This window comes from Melospiza georgiana, chromosome 1, assembly GCF_028018845.1.
Source record: "Melospiza georgiana isolate bMelGeo1 chromosome 1, bMelGeo1.pri, whole genome shotgun sequence".
NCBI classification, from domain to species: Eukaryota; Metazoa; Chordata; class Aves; order Passeriformes; family Passerellidae; genus Melospiza; species Melospiza georgiana.
Genome location: NC_080430.1, coordinates 144,925,453 through 144,942,606, shown reverse-complemented (window position 1 = coordinate 144,942,606; position 17,154 = coordinate 144,925,453).

The following is a 17,154-nucleotide window of genomic DNA, read 5'->3' as shown; positions in this document are numbered from 1 at the left end:
AGGTGTACAAAGAAGAACAGAAGGAGGTTGTGAGTGATCTTCTCATCCTTTCATGGACTTTCCCTCAGTCAGGAAGCATTGACATCACCGGATATAACTGATTTTCTCCCTCTATAGTTGATGGATCTAAGCAGAGACTCTTCCAGAAGGTAATTTTAAGCACATGTTAGATTTAGGTGACCTGAATTGTCTTCCAGGGATGTTCTGTTTTTTGCTGACCAGAGATAAATTCAGAGAAGAGGATGGAGGAATGAGACATCTCTGATGCCAAAAGTCAAGAAAACACCTTTCCCCCCCCACATTTCTTTTCTCTGTAAATGATAGTTAATTCACAGTGTTGACATTATCCTTCCCATGCAACACCAGCTAAGAATAGACTAAGCAACTCCTATGGAAGACAACAGAAATTAGCAATTTCAGTATTCCCTACATGAGCACTTACTGAGAATGGCCATGACAATGAATACCTAAAGCAGCCTGACCTCTTTGCAAAAAAGCAACATGCATCTTCATTTGCACAGCAACCAGAATATTTAAAAACATTTATAATTATTTTTTATCATTATAAGCTGAAATGGTTTTCTTAGTTGGTTTCCCATCTAGAGGACACATTATTTTGACAAAGCAAGTTTAAAAGGACTGGTGTTTGATTTCAGTTCAGATTCAGCCTTTTGGAAGGGTCCAGGAAAGCCACATGGAATAACTGGCACTCATCTTCACTCAACACTCTTGGAGTGTTACCCTTCTAAGGCATGATCAAATCATTCAGTAAAGGGAAACAGAAGACAGATGGATTTTCTTTCCACCAAAATGAGGGGTGACTCTAAATGCTGGGAACATCTCATCAGTGACGCTTGCTCCAACCCCAGTCTGCAGCTTTGATATGAATATCTCAGCTATTCCTTCCTGCAGGGAGCAAGAGATAAAATTTGCAAGCTGGGAAGAGGGTGGTGTGTGGTCTGACCTTGAAAAAATAACGGAAAACAACTTTTCCTTTTGTTGCAATGAAGATACACTGCAAGACAGGATGTGCCTGGATGCCTTGTACACATACCTTAAATCTCTTCCCCCTCCTATAGTTTTCCCAAACTGAGCACTGGCTTCAAGAATTATCTTCTCAGCTTTCCAGAATTTGCGGTGTGTTTCATGTTGTTTAAAAAACCAGGGCAAACCCAGGGAAATGACTTCAGCTGTGTGGTGAGAATTGCTAGCTGCTAACTGAACCACAGAGTACTGCTGGGAAACTTCATGCTTGCATCTGATAACTATTTTATGGGAATGTGTGCTGACCCACAGCTGTGGTTCTCCACAAAATACTGGGAGCATGAGTCCTCTTCTACCAAACATACTTTAGGCTCTATTCTTAGCCTTCGTTTCTCTTTTTCTTTTTTTTCTTTTTTTTTTTTTTTTTTCTTGTAGCAGATTCTTTCTTTTCTAAACACTAAGATTAAATGGAAGGAAAAAAAAATCCTTGACAATGTTTCTTGTGTTAAACTGTGTCTTTAGATTGTAAATGGAGGTAGCTCCATTAACAACAGGTCTGGTGTGAGCTGGTTAAGTACTGAACTAATTATATTTATTGATTTATATTTCCACACCTGTAGCTTCTAGAGAATGGCTATTAATTTCATTTATGGCATTTATCAACTCAGATTGTACAGGAATGTAAGGAAAGAAAAAGCTATATTGCCTCTAGCAGAAATATCTCAGTGATATTAGGGCAGATGTTCTGCAGTTTTCCTTCTCTCCAGAACACAATTCTGTGGGTATGGATGTATATATGTATATATGTATATATGTATGTATATGTATATATGTATGTATATATATATATATATATATATATATATATGTGAAATAAAGAAATAAAGAAAATTCATGGGTAGCTAATGAGACAGTAGGCAACTAAGCTGTGGTGAAGCTAAGATTTTATGCTTGACTTCTCTGGGGCAAAAATTGTATATTGAGTTTTCCCAGTGCATTCTTCTGTGTGATTTTTGGAAAGATTTCAGTGTTCCAGCTGAAAATAATCTGATACTTGAATATTTCAAAACAGATGAGTCACAAGTTTTCTAAATCAAGCCTAAATGCATTAGTGTGTCAGGTGAGACCCTATAAAGCCCCATCAAGGTAAAGTTTCTGAGAGAAGTCTTCAGCATGAACAGACCCTCCTATCACTTCTTAGGCAGGAAAGATCAAAGCAAAATGCCACATTTTTAACTTTTCTGAAAGATGAGGGTCCCAAAAAATCCTTTGAACATAGGTAATCTACCTGAAGATGGAGGCTTCTTGTTTTCCAGCTGTGAAAACAGTTGTGTCTCTTGTTTTCAAGATTCATTGATTTAATGATGGACTATTCCTTTGAGCGAAGATAATCAGCATTAAAAACAGAGCAAACTGGGTGTAGAAATGCAATCTCATCACACATGCAGTGTCCCATGCACAAGCACACACACACATTTGTACAAGTTACTGTATATTAATCTGGCAAAGGAAAACAATGTGCAGAAGAAGGCAATTAAATTCTACTTAAAGGGTCTGTTCTTTCTTCCTCTTTTTATTGCCCCTAGCAGTTACTTGGCTGCCTTTATAAACAATTAATCTTGGGTCTGATAGCATTGAGCACAGCAAACTGGAGCAAACTATTCAACTAGAGTGAAGACAGCTATAAACTTTCCCTCCTGAGCCCCCATCTGACCTCGGAAAGCTCCTGCCTGAAAATTGACTAAGGTCTTATCAGGTATTTTCAGTCCCCACATCTCATGGGGAATTGGAAACTGGCCTGCAATGTCCCTCCTTTTCTCTATTGCCCTATTTTTCACATTTTAAATACCTTGAGGGTATTGCCATGCATTCTGTTAAACAAAGCTAGCATTGTGGAAATAGTGTGGGGATGAGTACTGGCAAGAGACACGTGTTGCTTTCCAGGAATGTTGGTTTGGGACAAAAAAGAAAGCTCCCAGTGTGTGTCAAGGCAGCCTCCTGAGATACAGATCTTTCTTCCTTGCCGCTCATATAGAAAGGAAGAGCCTCCCATGGGAAACTGAGGCACAGTGGCTCTGCCAGAAACCAGCACTTCCTTCAGGAAACTGTTTTACACTGACAAAACAATTGCAGTGAAGACTAAAGGTGCTCATGTACCATAGCGATAGGAACATCCAATATAGGGAAAACATGCAACAGTGCAACTTTCTTGCAAACATTTTGGAGTCTACACAAATTGTGAGCACAGACCTGCTCTTCCCTCCATGTGCTGGGCTGATGTCCACACTGCTGGCCTACAAGCTGGAGACCAGAGGAGCTCTGTCTATCTGCACCTTTTACTGCCTGCCAACAGAGTCACTGCAGAGAGCTTGGGCTGCCTTGCTCTGAGAATGTGTAGGTAGAGCAGGGGTGAGCCTGGATCCAGCCTGCCTGCACAGCAACAGTGGCAAAGGAAACTGCTTCCCATGGTTTCTTCCCCTGACTCCTCTCAGGGCACTTAAGGCAAGAAAAGTTTGCCGATTTGTCTGCTTTGGAGTCAGCAATTTCACTTGCATGACAGTCTAGTTCAGTGAACAAATGAAATAGTTTATTTATAAGCTTGCTTCTCACCAGGGAGCCAATTTATGCTTAAAATTAGCTAATTGTCCCTTTGATGGATTTCTACTTGAGTAAATAGAGGTCATTAAGTTTTTCTGTTAGGTTGCATTCAGAAAATAGCTATCTGACAAGAGGTTGACCTTACTGAGAAATCCCAGGTAAAGTCAGCTCTTTGGAACTGCTATTTAGCTTTACACGTTAGCAAAGTGCCCAGGGAGGATGTCATTACCCTGACAGTCTCCTCATGCCTTTTATGACTGGAGGTACAAGTTAGAATAACTTGAGATACACTTATAAAAAGTCACTTTTTGAAGTGCAGAATGATTTTAATTTTCCTCCATGGAAACACTAGTACCCCATTAATGACTTATCTTATCAGACCTCCCAAAAGACCATTGACTTCTTTTGAGAAGAAGCAGAAGTGCTAATAAAACATTAGGCATTCTCCCAAAGTCAAACAGTTGGCTCAATCTGTACTTTCCAAGCTCTGCCAAACCCATTAATACATCTCCTCTGTTTACTGAGATATAGTACACCTGCATTTCAAGCTGCAAATGTACAAGAAGTCTTTTAAAATATAGTTTATTTAAACCTAAGATATCAGAATATTCTAGTTCATTGTTATCTATGATTTTACAGCACATCTTCAGCACTGGGGATGCACAATGCAAAGGAGCACTTACTGAGTATAATTTAAAGAGAAATGCATCTTGTTTGGAATTGCTGTGGCAATGAGAATTTGGCCCAGCATTATTCTACATTTTCAATAATGACATTGAAGAGGGAGCATACACCACATTCATTAAATCTGAAGATACTACTAAATTAGGAGGTGTTGCAGGCTCTGGGGAGGATGGGAAAGTAACAGAGAAGGAACCAGAGTTGTCAGATATATGGGCTAGGAGTACTTACCTGAAATCCATCCTGGACACAAGGCAAGTAGAAAATTAAAGTAAAACACTTCAGTCTGTATTAAGCAGAAGAGGAATGCTGAAGAGCTGGAGAATGAGAGAAGATGATAGTTGGTTAGATAAAAATGTCTGAATCTGATAAGAATCAGTGAAATATGAAATCCCAGCACTGACAGTGGCTCTCTGTGCCCATTGTCTTTTTATCAGAGACTAAGAAAATCTTCTTATATGACACAGTGAAACATCTCTGAGAGTGATCTTATGAAAAAAACATAGTGGTCCATGTAGTCTAAAATCCTGTCTTCAAAAGGGACTAATCCTACATAAATGAGGATAAGGTATAAGGAATTCTGGTACAAAGGGTGGTTGAAGGGATGAAGAAGTGGTGTGCCCAGAAATACAGAAAAAGGCTTATATAAACTCTTTCAGGGACTGGGAAGACCTCAGTTAGTCCCAGTGAGACTGTCAAGTGGGAGTACTGTTGTAGGAAGATTTGTCCTGCTGAAGAACAGAGTCAGCCTGTTCTGAATAACCAGAGTCAGTCTTTCAATGTGGCTCCAAATCATAAATGATCTTCCCACAGGGAGAATTCCCAACCCAACTGCACTCGTTGGATGTTCCTCAGTGTCCTGAAGAAGGGTTTGCATCCATTTCAAAACTCCTTAGGTAAAATATCAATCACTTGGAAATTATCAGTAAACTACTGAGTTCAGTGGAAACAGGATTTCTTCCAATGGATATACATTATATGGCAAAGTCTGTGGAGGAATTGAAATGTCTCTATAGCAGCTTGCTTACATTCTTCCTCTTATAAATCTGCTATCTCCCTCTTGCTACTCCTGTAACAACTTAGTCTTCCCAAAGGTAATGTCTAAAAGATATCAGATATCCATGAAAAATTGTAAACTAATTATTCATGAAACTGGCCATGGGAATCTTTCATAAAACCCTCTGAATATTTTGAAATCTCAGTACAGAAGCAGTTTTATGGAGAATGAAACAAAGATATAGGAAATTAAATTTTATTATTTGATCACTTTTGTTTTAAAATACACAAATAGAATTGTCAGAGTTATCTTAAACAGAACAAAAATATTGAATAGACATTTGTGATTCTTCTCTCCCATCCTTTGATTTAACTGCTACTGACAAATATAGTTGCCAAATTTACCTTTTTCTACACTAAGAAAGGCACAGGGAGGTGTATTAGATTAGTAATTTTCTCTGAACACTTTTAGTTTTAGGATGCTGTGTTTTTCCCAAAAGCATAATTTCTATATTCTACCCCACAGCAGCTGAAAGGTACAACAAAGCTGCAAAGAAGGGAACAAGTTTCCTGTTAAAGTTCATTGCTGCAGAACGTTGTGTCACGAGAAGAGGACAGCAGCCCTGGGACAGCCTATTTACACTGCCACTGTCACTGAGTGCAAAATCAGCTTTCTGGGCATTTTACAGCCACACTGAGCTCACTGAGCTCCAAAGTCTTCTTTTCTCCTTTTTTCTTCTCTTCATTATTTTTCAAAAAACTTTGGCACGCTAGGAATTTGTTAGAGTAATAAGGCTGTAAAACTCACCAGACTGACCCTTCAATAATCTACTGCTGCATAGCTTTCTTCACAGTCTTGCTATCTGTGCCTTTGTGGTACTACTGCATCGTATGTGTGAAAACTGCATGAAAATAAACACTGCTTATGAAGTGTATCCTCTATAGAGATTTTATTTAGCACATTTAAGCAATGTCTATTATTTTATTTCCATCAGACAATGATTTCTTGTGGCAACATTCCAGCTTCTAAATTGGCCAATTGTGGTTTCTTCCCTTACAGAAGGATGAACTAAATTCATATCTATTGTGTGGAGCTTAGATAGAACTGTTCTGATCACTTCTAGAACCAATGTAAAGTGAAAGATATCAGCTTAGTTTCCTCTTATTTTGTCTTTATACTTAATATTATAACTTATTTTTAAATTGAGAAGAAATATTTATTTTTAAGCTTTGATTTGAATGCAGAAAATTTTATTCAATACTATTATGTTGGAAATCAATAAATACACAGAAAATGTTTCTTCATACCAAACACAGGTCACTACCATAAAGCAGCAGAGTAGAGATTTAGGAAGTATTTCTAGGATTTACCGCTACTTATAACATTTAAAATTTTTGCTAAGTGAGACATATAAACTAAAATGTCTTGGTTTCCTCATTCATAAAACTCTGATAATTATAGTTTCTTTCCCTATGCATGTGGTAGGAATTTACTTTTCTGACTATTTTAATATGCAGCAGGTTATTAATTATTTCTACATACAGATTGAACTCTTGGACTCCCATTTTCTGTCTGATTTTGTTAATGTAGAGCTTCACGTTTTTCTCTAACAATAACAGGACTCAGAAGAGAGGGGCCTTGGGCTCCAGTGTTTTCTGGTGAAGAGGTAGATCTTGGTTAGCTGACTCTGAATGAGGGAAGATGGACTCACAGCTTGCAGATTGTGGTGCTCTCTGGAGGAAGCCCAAATCCATGGACCTCAGAGTCCTCTGGATCGAGGCACTCCCAGTCTCACCTGTTGAAATTGCTGCACCTTTCCACTGAATATTCAAAACCTCATTGGATATTTCAAAAAACGTTCCCCCAGGAGTCTCTCCTCTTGACACCCTACCTTTTCTGAAACTTTTTCTTTGTCACCAGCTTTTCTGGGTGTTGAATGGGTGAGCACATGCAGCTGCTGCAATTCTCTGGACTCCATCCCAAGGCAGAACAACCCTTATCTAATCCTTGAGACCCCTGGGGATACATCTCTTACAATACATTGAACAAATGGCTACTTTTAACCGTTATTATGGAAAATAACGTTATACACAGTGGTTGTTGAAACAGTTTTTACTCCAAGGGGTCAAATTATTGTTTTGGAAAATACTGTTTTTCCATGATTTTTATCACGTTATGCTAATTTCCATCTGCTCAGGCTGATTGGCAGATTGAGGTTTTGTGGAAACAGTGAGAGATGAAAACTGCAGGCAAAGAGAAGCAGCAGATAAACTGCATAAGAATGCTGGCAGGTAGAGAGCAATAAAAACCTATATACCTATGAAGTGTGAGTCTGCTTAGTAGCTAAGAGCAGTTTATTTTCCTAAATATTTTATTTTTATCATGTCTTTAATTCTATAAACAAACAAACAAACAAACAATAGCTGTCTTTTGTATTGAATCAACAGCAACAACAAAACATCAAGAAGGAATTAGATATTTCTAATTTTCTCCTTATGGGAGTGTAAGAGTCCAGCAGCTGCTGCAACTGGCAGTAAAGCCAGCATTTCAAAGAACTTACTGAGCAGTAACTGTTAAAAGATCCAGGTTGCCCCTAAATCACAGTTCCTCACTTGGTTCCCACACTGCTGCAATGCCTTAAGCTATACACAGCTGCCACACATCTCCCCAGAGGTGGCTGCATTTCAGTGGCATGCAAAAGAACACCCAAATTACATCAACAGGCAGATTAATCCACTCTCTAATTCTACATGACAAGCAATAAACCAATGCAAACTATCATTTTATTCAATAGGTGACAGAATTCCTTCTTGGACAATAGAAGCTAGTGTCCCAGTATACTGCTAGAAAATACTGAATAGTTAGAAATATTTGGCTACAAATATCTGGCCACCTCTCCAGCCTCCCTGCACTGTGTGTGGTCACGTAGAACTATTTTGATGCAGTTTTTGTAATATTGCAAAATCAGTGTGGTAACTTTCTATACTAACTTCATTCTGATTTCCACGGAGGCAAATAATCATGAGATGTAAAATGCAATGTTGAATGAAGTTCAATCTCATTGAAAATCCCCAAATATCAAATGTGAATGCAGGACAAAATTCTAAGAGGCCTATTTGGACTGGAAAGGAGTATTACGTATATTAGAAATATGATAGGGTAAAAGTTGCATAAGAAACAGCATGAAAAGTAAATTTTATGAACATCATTGAAGGATTCTTCTGATCTATGTGTACATCCTCTAAACACAAAAAAGTCAATAAGTAAAAATAAAGATAAATAAACATACAAAAAAGTGTCAATAACTTATTTTGTTGTAATAAAATTATTCTTACATCATTATTTATCAAATTCCTTTTCTGTGCCTGGAAAAGCAAACAGTAAGCAGCACTTGACTTTCCAGCAGATACAATTTTCCCATGATAATTGATATGCAAGTGTTTGAGATAAATCAGAGACTCAATGACATAAAGGGAAAAGAGTTCCTAAAAGCAGAGGTAAGATGCCAAAGGCAGCTGAAGAGAAAATGAAAATCAAGTTTTTGTATCAGAAATAAAAAGTACCCCTAAATATCTCCATTATTACAAAGTGGGAGTGTACTTAACAAGTCCCATAACTGCTCTGAAAAGGAATAAGAACTTATGCAAGATATTTCACAAAGCCCCAGACTGTCTTCAAAAATAATTTCATACCAACCCTGGTATCATCCCTCCTGTTTTTCTATACAGGCTTTATTAATTGCATATTAGATTACTAGAGCTCCAGTCTTCAGGACAATTTTTCAAAAGGAGGTGGTGTTTAACCTCACAATTTACTTCTTCCAGAAACCTAAAATTCCCTACATTAGCAACAAGTTCACTATAATTTGGAAAAGCCCCACTCTAGCATCTCTTAAATCAAAGCAGAGATTCAGGCTCTAAACTCCAGCTGCAAGCTCAGTAGGAGTGATTTATTTGAGCTGCTGCCATCAAGAACATATTCTTTTAGTAGTGCTGTGTGTTGAAATTGTTTATATAATCTCAGTTTGTCATTTTTAGGGTTTTTTTTTTTTGCATCTGTGAGTTTGAAGGGAGTATCTGCAAGGACCTGCCTCCTCTTAACTGCACTTGGTGACTTGCGCTGTAATAAAGTAACTTGCCTTGCTCTGTTCTGACAATTTTGATAGCCAACAAACAGGAGAAGTTTAATGTTGATTGTGCAGTCAAGGCTATGTATTCACCAATATGCTCATTTTTCTCTAGACTTTCTTCCTTTGTTTGCAATATGGGATGAAGAAGGGTTGTCTCCAAGGTTAATCTGAGTCGACAAGCTTCCTTCATATTTTATATGTGCCTGAAACTCATACAGGCACAAAGCAGCTGCTCTCTGCTTACAGTGCCAATGCACAAATATCTGCCCCAGTCACTGGCCATGGGTAACACAACTGTCCCTGGAAACTGAGGAACAGCAGCAAAACCCCACAACCATACAAAAGCTTTCTGCAAGGCTGGACATGTAAGGAAAAGGTGCAGAGAGTTTTGTAGTGCTGATCAGGGAAGACTGTGCAACCATAATCTACTCTTTTTGGTCACACATTTGGTGGTCATATTTTACCCAGTGTTCATTCCAGGTTTCCAGCCATGAGAAAGATGTGTTCATTTTTTCTTAGACGTCTGGGCTGAGTCCTAAATATGTCCTTAGAGGCTGTAACCAGGACTGACTACTCTTCTGAATATAATAAAAATGTTAATAAAGTTGGAATAATGAAGGGGAGATATGAATCATAAGGAGGGTAATGGGTGAATTTGAAATAGTAGAAATATTATTAGCCAAAAAGATTCAGATTGATTTTAAAACCAATGATTAATCATTTGCAAGGTCCTGGTTAACCCTGGCATTTAAGTAGAGTTTTATGTTGCCTGTGTCATCAGTAATTCAATATGCTCACACAGCCATTATACTTTCATGTTTTTTTTCTGTATTTGACTATCCCAGTCTGCTTCAACCACACACTGGAAAATGTACAAGAACATGTGGTGCTGCACCATTATTTCTTATTCATATCACCAGGCCACATTAAGACAGCTCAAATCAATTCAAAATTCCAGATGTTGCAATTAAAAAAATATTAAGGGAGAGCAGGTGAAAGGAGTAAAAGCATGTGCAAGATAAATATAAGAGAATTCTATTTGGAAAGACTTAAATAGCAATTTTGTAAGAGAAAAAGCATTTTAATTTGGATGGTTTGACAATGTGTAGTTGCGAGCTGTTTCATTTCTTATTATTAATTTTTCATAATCTCTTCCCTGTCCAGGCTCATGGCTTGTGTAGACATTCCTACTGCATGTGCACACTTCCACAAATACACATGGAAATTTAAGTCTATAAGGAAAGAATATATTAGGAGCTTCTTCATTCATAACTGTCTTTGGTTGTTGAGTGTATATCCTTTTGTGGTTGAATTTTGTGATCTGACACTCTTCAGCCTGATATTTTTTTACTGCCCTTTTGACAGCTCCAGCTTGCTGCTTACAAAAAAAAAATGCTTATTTTAATGATCTGAATCAGAATGAACCAGGCCAGCAAAATCTTTTTTAAACAGCTGCAGCTATCTGAAGTCTTTTGCAGCTGAGTTAGGTTAGGGGGCATTCAGAGGAGCAAATTGGCTGAGACCTACAAGGGCTGTAGTCTCCTGCAGCCCTGTCACTGAGCAGCAGGGAGCAGAAGGAAAGGTCTTCTGCTTGCCTGGAGTCTGGAGAGTGTCTGGACAGTTCTCAGCCTAAGCCAAAACTTGCCTGTTCTTAAGCCATCCTCACTAGAAGTTTGTCAGTAGGCAGAGACTCTGAATCTGAACAAAAAAAAAAATATTTAGGTCAAAAAATCTTTTCCCATATCCAGCTCCATTACAGCCTCTGCACAGTCTAATCTAGGTTTTCTGTCCTCAGATACTGCCAGATACACACATTTTGTCTTGTTTTTAACTTGCAGGCTTCTCATCATGCTCAGTTTCTCCAGAATCCTCTTCAGACATACAAATTCTGAGTCCCTCAGGCAGCTCTCCATAGGTGAAAGCCATTGATCTTGCAGTGGTGGGCAGAGAGGCAGGATCTACATTCTCTCCTTCTCTTAGAAGAACTATTGTTCATGTCTTGTTTTTCCATGCTGCTAGGAGAAGTGATTGACCAAGTCCATGGTCTGGCAAAAACTGAGCCCAGGGGCTGGCACAACCTCCCCAGCGGTGCTTGAAGGAAATTCTTGTCTTGGGGATACATGAAGTGAGAAGCATCTTAAAATTTTAGGTTGTGCTGACTTCCAAGTCTTTTGCTACAGCATTTATTACTGCACTTGCCAGGATTCATACAGAGATTGCCTTCATGTAGAAGTCTTTTCACACTGTTACAGTGATGGTGAAGATACTGAGGCTGAGAATCTGCACACTTACCTGATGCCAGAGCAGAAGCAGTGCTCTATTCCACCCAAGACAGTTATAGCCTGCTAGAAGTTTTATGGGTGACTCAGAGCAAAGCTTGGTGACTCTCTGAATGTCTCACTGGCAGGAGGAAAGTAATTTTTCCAGCTTCAGCCCCTGATGAGCTTGTTGTGGCTGGGGTGAGGAGGTGGCTGGAGGTGAGCTGACAGGTGTGCAGCAGAGGGCAGCAGCTCCCGGGCGCACACACACCTGCACCCACAGCTGCCACACCTAACACACACCCCATCAACACTTCTTCCCCCCAGACACGGACTGGCAAGTTTTGGATCTCTGCAGGTAAGTGAATCATGTTCAGTCTGAATGTGTGAACTCATAAAAATAAGTTCCTCATGCTGGGCAGAGGACCTGGGCTGTTTGCTGTGTTTTGCTTCTATGATGTAACCTGCATCCACAGATGTGCTCAAGAGTTCTGTGCTGACTTTAGGGTAATAAATGATACACTTTTACAAAAGAAGCAGGGGTATTTATTCTGAGAGTTCACATGCATGCCTTGATCAACTTTTAAAGAACCAGTTGAACAAGACCAAGAGATCAGAAAGTGTTTTATAGACCAGAAAACTGATCATGATGCTGGACTCACTAATCAGTTCATTTGTTTTCCTGTTTGGTGGATTTTCTCAGTCTGCTTTTCTGAGGCTACCCTAATAATCACAACAACACATTGCATTTAGGAGGGAATCATTATTTTAGGTGTGGGTCAGGTTCTCTTTGTACAGGAAATTATAAATACCATTTCTTTCTATGAAACAGAGACAGAGGTGTAGGGGTAAAATTATGGGCCATTTCACCAGTTCTGAGGTTTTCAAAAGGTTTGTGGGAGCCTTCCTCCTCAGGGTGTTCTTGAAGTATGTTCTCCCATGTCAATAATATATTGACAGTGTATTCTGTTATCATTGATGAGAATGATTCTGGTGTTTGAAATCTATCCAAGCAAAATGATTCTGAGCCCAAGAGTGAAAGCCAGGCTCAGATATCAAGTTTCTTCAAGCATGATGCTGGTTGCATTTAGTACTGTTTGATAATAGAAGTTGCAGCCAGCTGGAATCAAGTAAATGCATATAACTTTTTCCTTAATCTGCAAATTATTTGGATCCAGCATTTCAGCCTGTGTCTGCCTGATTAAAAAAAAAAATTAATGCATTTAGAATTGTTACAGTACATTATGGAACCCAAGAAAAATTCTCTTGCCCAAAGTGACAAAACAAATCTCTGAATGGTTAAAGAATAGTCTGCTCATAAAGAAATTATTTCTAAATATCTAGTGACTTATTTATAGATTTCCTTCAAATTGCTCCAGCAGCCACATTACTATCCTTACTCATATGGAATTACTACTCTCCATGTTATTTCTCAGAAGTAAGATTTTTCAGGGTACTTGCATATAACAAAATTAATTCATTTTTCAATTATGTAATTTTAAGAACTGATTACAAATATAGAGGAGCTAAAAAAACCCTTTAATTTCTATGGCATCAGAAAGCTTTTAGAATATCCCTGCATTGTTACAGGGAAAAGCTTTAAAATGCCAATCAATAAGTCTAACAAAACAGAATACAAAATGGTATTTTTTTTGATATTATAAGACATAATTTAGTAATATAATCTCTTGACTTTAAACTTGTATCAGGATCCTTGATTAAAAACTGCAGTGAAGCCATTCACAATTTAAGACTCTAGCAAGCAACAGCTACATAGGAAAGAAATGAGTTACTGCTGGCTCTGACTCAAATGATTTTCATGGACACCCAGGCAGGATTACAATAAATGGTGGTTTTAATGCAACCAGGAAGTGACAAGCAGCAACAAAAATTGAATCAAATTTTTCTGTGGGAATTTCCCACTGACTTCTCAGACACAATTCCATCAACTTTTGCACTGCAGAATTCTGGCACTGCATTGATATTGCGTTGAGATTCATTCCAGTTTACACAACGCCTCATTCCTCTGTGTGGGGAGACTTCTGTAGAATTCTAAGTCATTTGGACAATGTCAGATACATGCAAACCTGGCAGAGTGAGCAATCCAAAAAAGGACAAAGGATTTATCCATAACCTTCTGCTCTTTCTGGCTGTATCACTCTCTTTCATCAAAACCGTTTCCCAGTGAGATTTCAAAACATCTTTTAGAAAAGGTTGTCCTGCCACTCATGTACCAGTACTTTCTAAGGTTTGTGTATATCAATACTTTCTGTTTTGTAACTGCCATACACTGCAAGAATTCATTCAGATCCCATTTACACTTTTTTTAACACAATGATGATGCATCAATTGACCAGGGTACAATGTGTTTGCAGAATGTGGAGGGATTTCAATTGAACTGGTCTTATGTATCAGGCACAACAGAGATCAGAGTTTCGCCTGATACATAAGATCAGTTAGTTGAAATATTTTTTTTCAGAATAAAATTTTATCCTTTGGAGTGACTCATTTCAATGACTAAAATGTCTTTTGGTTCCTAGAGTCGTGGAATGGTTTGTGTTGCACAGGACCTAAACACCCTCTAGTACCACCTCACCTGCCATGGGCAGGGACACATTCCACTAGACCAGGTTGCTCAAATCCTCATCCAACCCAATCCTGAACAACTCCAGAGATGGAGCACCCACAGCTTCTCTGGGCAAACTGTTCCATTGCTTCACCACCCTCACAGGGAAGAATTTCATTTAAACTTCCCTTCCTTTAGTTTAAGGCCCTTCTGCCTTGTCCTGTGCCCTTGTCAAAAAAAAACCTCTCCAACTTCCTTTAGGTGCTGGAAGAAATGGTCCTAACTATTGTTTAAAAGGCATTATTTATTTGACAAGACCAGTGGCCTAATTGCAAGTAAAGTATTTGATCCTTATAGCTCAGCCATCAAATCTGATCTTGATTGAAGTGGGTTCATGACTGTTGAACTGCAGGAATTTATACTGGTTTTATGATTTTATGCCCTTTGCACAGGACAGATGCCTCTTCCATCAAAATATTAAATCTGGTGCAGACAGAATAGTTTGAATAGCTCTGAACCAGCAGAATGAGTTTATAGTATATTTGAACTTTCTTATATACCTGCAGCATTTTTCACTTGGCAGTAGTGGAACCTGATTATTCCACAGATAGTCAAGAAAGCAAATCTTCAACCCACAACAACCCAACCCTTCACACCTGCCTTTATTATCTTTTTGCCAACACTCACCCTCTGAGATACTTGGTAATTCAGTTATTTTAAATAACAGGATTCTTTTCAAATCATGATTTCATGAAATCATGCCATTGCAATAGCTCAGAGCACTATTGTGGACTCACTGACAGAAAACTGTGTCTCTACTTCAAAAGAACAGTCAATGTGGAAAACAATAAAAAAAAAAGATAAGCTAAAAAGGATTCAGTATATTACTCAGAAAAGAAAGACATTTCCAATGTATTATTTTAGAGTGGTAGTAGAGTAAAGAAATATATATATACACACACACATAGACGCATATATATATGTGAAAATAGATAATTCAGGTCAGATTCTCCTTTTTCACCAAAGTTCATAAAAATAAGCTAACAATTATTCTCCAGAGTGAATTTCTTCTTTCTATTTTATGTTTTATCTTCCTATTTCCTTATTTATTTTTAAAGTTTAATCTTAATCTTAATATTAATTAAAACAAATAATATTCTGCACCTCTTCTATGCCCCATTGGGGGGGTGGATAAACTTGGATTCATAAGTGTCAACACTCTTCCCCTCCAGAAAAGTTGAACAGGTTGGCTTGGTCCATCACGTGAACAGCTCTTTTCCTGTCCCATCCTGCTCTGTCCCATCCCATCTCACAAGCTGCGCCCAGGCACTGTCTGGCAGATTTAGTTTGGCCCAGGCCAATACTTCCAGGAAAAATGGATCAGCTTCTCTGGTTTCCCTGATCACTAATCCATGGGCATGATGGTGCCCTGGGCCAGTTTAGTGCAGAAGCAGAAGGTTTCCAAATCTCAGATTTCCCCAGAAATCTCCATTTTTTGTTTACTGAGATCAGATTCTCCTGCAAGTTAAAGGAGAACCAGAGCCAAGTATCTCAGATAAGTTTATAACTCTCATAAAGACAATTAATAGCAGACATCTGAGTAAGAACAGACAGAGCATGGGTTATAATACAAGCTAATAAAAAATACCCCATATATCACATGAAAACAAAGAGTGAATAAAGCCCCAGATCATGCCCTGTGAAAAACATCACATCAAGAGTAGAACAAAAGTATTGATGGCAAGAAAATGAGAAAAATAAGTAGCAAGTTAAACCATAGCCCAAAGGTTTTAATTTCATGCTTTGAAAGCCTCTTGCCTCTGCCTTTCCAATTGTTATTTCAGGTCCCAATATCCAATCATAAATTAACACTGCCCTTGTCACTCAATAGCTACTCTGGATGAATTAAATGTAGGGAGAAATGCCGATCCTTGGCAAAAGCTGAAGTTCAATTTAGAGTTCAACAACCAAAAAATGTTGTGAATTAGGCTAATGAAGAAAATGCAGCTGAGAATGTCTGGATAATCACACAAAAACAATAAACAATAAACAAACCAGAAGATCATTCATAGGATGTGTACAATTTTACCCATTATAAAACACACCACCAGAACTGTAGATTCAAAACCAGGGCTCTGATATGCTTTATTCACTCTCCTAACCATAACAGCAGCCATGAACCATCACTTCCAAAACACATAAGAAGACATTGCCTTGAGCAAGCAGGGAGTGGGGGCTCTGAATAAATGAAGCCAACCAACAAGCTGTATTTACCTCCACCTTCTCCCATCCCTGCTTCTGGCACCTGATATTCTCCAGACACCATGCAGGATGCCATCACTGGAACGTGATCTGTGTGAATGTTGTTCCTCCACTTCCATGAATTATGTGAAGCTTGTGTGCTCATCCCAGTGCCAAACCTGTCATGAAAACAGCGAGGGCACAAGGAAGGGTATGAATCTATGTGTTGATTACCTTATAGAGTGCACAGTGTTCACATCTGTACTCTTTGGAGCATCTAGCCTGAGGAAAAATGTCTGTAGAGATGCAATTTTTACTTCCCTCCAGGATGATCCTGCAGTCAGAATATTTGCAGTGTAGGAGAGTTTTGGATAAGCTCCTCTCACCAGTGGAGAAATTACACACTCATACACTGCAAGGCTCCAAAACCAGCGAGGGGTGTGATTGACCCAAGAAAATCATAAAATGTTAGCCTGAGGATCCAACTGTGTCACCCTTGAAGCACGCTCTTCATAATCTAGGAGCATTCGCTTTTTGTTAAATGAAAGAACCTAAACCAGTCAGAAATGGCCTTGTGTCTTTTGGTAAAACTCAATGTCAGTACAAGAGGATCCTCTTTTTTTTTTATTGCTGTCTAAACTGTTCAGTAGACAGGAAAAGAGGCATTTAAATACAATGAAATGACCTATTAATATTATAC